A 4,290-nucleotide genomic window follows, 5' to 3' on the forward strand; every position below is an offset into this window, starting at 1 on the left:
TGTGCAGGGCTTAGGGAAGTGATTCCCTGTGCACCCAGCACTGAAATCAAGTAATGCCTCCTTTCTAACCCTGAGCTGGCAGCAGGGATCAGGCCTTGCTTGGTCACTTTCATTTTGACAACTTCTGTTAGCAGCTAAGAAAGGTCAAAATGAAACCTCCTCCAGCTGTTTTCCTCTGGTTGATCTTTTTAGGCACCAAAGCTCTGTTCCATGGGTGGCCTGGGTGTGTGCAGAGCAATGCAGCCCCCACAAAGCCCTTGGTTTCCCCACGAGTTGCCAGTTTGACTGCTTCCAAAGGGGAAGAAAAGCAGAGATGTACATTCACAGGAGTCCTGGCCATGTCCAATAAAGGTGCAAATATGTGGGGAGATTTGTTAGCAATTATTTCAGCTGTTATGCCAAGCCAGTGCCTTCTCTCCTGCTTCTGTGCATTATAGGTGAGTAATGTAATAGTTGGCTCTCACAATTAAGAGATAGATACTATGTGGATAGATATTATGTTCAATTGTAAAGTGCTGTTATTGTAATATGTCCTCCCATAGTCCTCTTTCTTATCCCCCTTGTAATAGTCTTGGTAGTCAGGGCATTTGGGGAGGGCTGGCTTGTGACCAGCAGGCAGGGTGTAACAACAATTGACCTCCAATCAAGATGCAAGAAAGTAATCTCCACCACTGGACGGCAGAGAAAGAATTGACTGACAAAACATTGGGAGGGGCTAAAGGTAAAAAAAGCAGAGTATCCCTTTTGTAGATGAGCATGTGGCTGCTAATCATGGAGACTTCCCAGTGCTGCAATCTTTCCTTATACAGTCTTTTCTTAAGGTTTAATAAACCTTTAAAAACTTAAAGGTTGCCACCTTCTCGTAGTGACATCAGAAGGTTGCTTTGGTGCACAGAAGCCCTGAGTGTCAGAGCCCACTCCTATCTGCCTGACTGGGGTGTCCAGGGCACCTACACTGGAGCGCGGATACTTGCATGTGTATACCTAGCTGCCCCTGTGGCTACAGACACCCCCTTTTTAGCTGAACGCCTTGACAGGAGCTTTACCAAAGCAGTGGCATCCTAATGCTCTTTCTGTTTCAAAATCAGAAACTCAGTCACTAAGAAAGAGCAGGAAGACATACAAAAGCCAGGTAAGGATACACCCTAACCTAAGTAGAGAGGAAACATCTACTTACTTGTGAAATGTGTCATAAAATAGGCACCATAAGTAATGCCATAGGCAGCGAAAAGCAAAGGAGCAATTCACTCAATCATTTTAACACTGCCCTGCAAGTTTGCAGGCTGTGCTCACACAGTGGAAAAAGCAAGGCTCCTGTGAGTGTGCAACAGCCCACTGACAATTGCCTCAATCAGAGGGAATAGAATTAGAATGATTGTGAAGTATGTGAATGAGGCTAGTTGGCCAATGATGATGAAGGGGTGTCCTACTGGCTGGCTGCCTACTCAGGTTAGGATGAGGACGTTGGCGACTAGGGTTCAGAACAGGATTTGTGATAGGGGGCGGAAGGGTATTGATTGTAGTTTTGATGTATGTAGTAGTGGGGTGAGGAATACGATGAGGATTGAGGCGGCTAGAGCTAGTACGCCTCCTAGTTTGTTTGGGATGGATCAGAGGATGGCGTATGCAAATAGGAAATATCACTCGGGTTTGATGTGAGGAGGGGTGACAAGTGGGTTGGCTGGGGTGAAGTTTTCTGGGTCACCTAGGAGGTTGAGGGAGAATAGGGCTAGTGAGACGAGTAGGGAGAGCATTAGTACGAATCCTAGGATGTCTTTGATGGTGTAGTATGAGTGGAAGGGGATCTTGTCACAGTCTGTGGGAATGCCTAGCAGATTGTTTGAGGCTGTTTCATGGAGAAAGGTGAGATGGACGAGAGTAAGGCCTACGATGACGAAGGGAAGGAGGAAGTGGAGAGCAAAGAATCGGGTCAGTGTGGGGTTGTCGACAGAGAACCCTCCTCAGGCTCATTTGACTAGTGTTTGCCCGATGTAAGGGATGGCAGAGAATAGGTTTGTGATTACAGTAGCTCCTCAGAATGATATTTGGCCTCATGGTAGGATGTATCCTACGAAGGCGGTTGCTATGAGGGTTAGGAGGAGGATGACTCCAATGTTTCAAGTTTCTTTGTTTAGGTATGAGCCGTAGTAGAGTCCTCAGCCGATGTGTGGGTAGATGCAGATGAAGAAGAAGGAGGCTCCGTTTGCGTGGAGGTTGCGGATGAGTCAGCCAAATTGTACGTCTCGGCATATGTGAGTGACAGAGGAGAAGGCTAGATGGGTATCTGCTGTGTAGTGCATAGCTAGCAGAAGACCTGTGACGATTTGAGTAATTAGGCAAACGCCTACTAGAGACCCGAAGTTTCATCATGTTGAGATGTTTGATGGCGCTGGGAGGTCGATTAGGGCATTATTGATGATTTTGAGGATTTGGTGGTTTTTACGAAGGTTGAGGGCCATTGGTTATTTCTGTATGTGGCTACGAGGATGATGAGAATGGATAAGGTGAATGATCCTAAGTAGGCTTTGATTAGGCCTGAGTGGAGGGTGGTGGCAGTTTTGGTTGCTGTAAGTTGTAGGCTGGCTAGCCCCTCTGGACCTACTATTTTGTATCAGGAGAGGTCAGTTAGGTGGGATGCAATGTTCTGTCCTCCTTTGAGGAAGTTGGTTATACTTAGGCGGTGGGAAAGGGGGTTAAAGTATCCTAGGGATGTTGAGAAGTTTGAGAAGGGGGCTTGTTTGGTCAGGATGAGAAATCTTTAGCTTGGACAACAGGAGCAGGAGCCTCGTGAGGGGCCTTCAGCATCTCCTCAGTGCATCCAAATATTCGAGCCACTTTTGGAAATTACTTTTCCCCCTTTTTTTTCTTGGGTTTTTTTGGTTTTTTTTTTTTTTTTTTTTTTTTTTTTTTTTTTTTTTTTTTTTTTTTTTTTTGTTTGCTTGGAGGAAGAGGCTGTTCATTTTCTTCTTCTCCCAGCTAAAGTTCTTTTCATCATTATTTTCTGCCCTTTTATAGCACTGGGACTGGGTCTGCTAGAATTTTAATTTCCAAGGTATCACTTCTGGAGAATGCAGTAGTTTTGCATGAGAACACATCATTCTGTGCAGGGACCTTGGTGCAGAAGGAACTGTTGTGGTTCCAGGCCAGCCAGTATGGCCTTACAGATCACTTTGAGCTTAGTAGTGCTCATGCCTTTTTGCAGCCCAGGGAATCAGTGTGTGTTGTGTTTGGGAATTCAGCAGGAGGTCAATGCCCTTGCATTCCAGCTGCTCCTCAGAGGTCACAGGAGCTGGAAGGGGCTGGGCTGCATTTCTGATTCCAGCCAGTTTAGCTCCACCAGTGTGGTCGAGTCCAAGAGAAGAACTTGCCCGAGCACAGATGCACAGAGTGCAGTTCCCAGTGCAATGCTCTTGGTCTGATCCCTTTCTGTAAGGACCTACATGCTCCACATTCCCCAAGAGTGTGCTTTTTTGAAGCAACAGGAGAGCAATCTCAGGATTGTAGTTGAGTGTGGCACTGGCTACCAAGTTCTGGTATCTGTAGCAACAGAGAGGACAGTAAAGAGAGATTTCAGTAACAAAATCAATCAATCTATCTATCTATCTATCTATCTATCTATCTATCTATCTATCTATCTATCTATCTATCTATCTATGTAACATTTACATAATTGAATCTTCCTGGCTCTGGTCCAAGGCAGTTGGAGGTGCAGAGCTCACCTAAAGCATCCCTTTCTGGAGAGGATTAGAGACATGTTCCCTCAACCGATTCTGAGCAGGCGGAGATGTTTTCCCCTCCAGATATGATGGTTTTTCCCTTCAGAGTTGTTTCCCTCCTCTGGCCTCTTGTGCCCTGAAGTCTCCAGTTAATTCTTTAAATTTCTGCCTGTCCTAGAGAGGTGCAACAATTCCATGTTTACGTGGTGTTTGGTGACTCTGGTCACACATGCATTATGTGACACATGGTTTCCTTCACTGGCATCCCCAGGGCTGTGTAAGTGCATTCGTTCATGGGGCCTTAGGAGAGTCTTCTCTTTCCCTCAGCAGCAGCAGCAGGGAGCGGTGGCAGGGTCAGGACGAGGAGGAGGTGGCTGCCCTGGCCCTTTGCTCCCGGGCCCCAGGCCAGGAGGGCTCTGGCTGCAGCAGGGCGCTCTTCGGGCAGCCCCTGGCAGCCTCTGCACGGAGCACGGCACGCTGCCCCGTCCTGCTGGTGCCACTTTTCTTCAGCAATACCCTAGCTCCTCTTCACAAGGAAAAAACTCTAGCAATCTAAAAAGAGATCATTCAAGTA

General features: G+C 46.8%; 1 pseudogene; it reads right to left on the bottom strand.

The window, feature by feature from the left end:
• Window positions 1–1,328: 1,328 nt before the first annotated feature.
• LOC134434626 (cytochrome b-like) lies at window positions 1,329–2,459 on the bottom strand (annotated as a pseudogene).
• Between the last annotated feature and the right edge of the window lie 1,831 nt (window positions 2,460–4,290).

Source organism: Melospiza melodia, unplaced genomic scaffold (assembly GCF_035770615.1).
Source record: "Melospiza melodia melodia isolate bMelMel2 unplaced genomic scaffold, bMelMel2.pri scaffold_45, whole genome shotgun sequence".
Classification (NCBI taxonomy): domain Eukaryota; kingdom Metazoa; phylum Chordata; class Aves; order Passeriformes; family Passerellidae; genus Melospiza; species Melospiza melodia.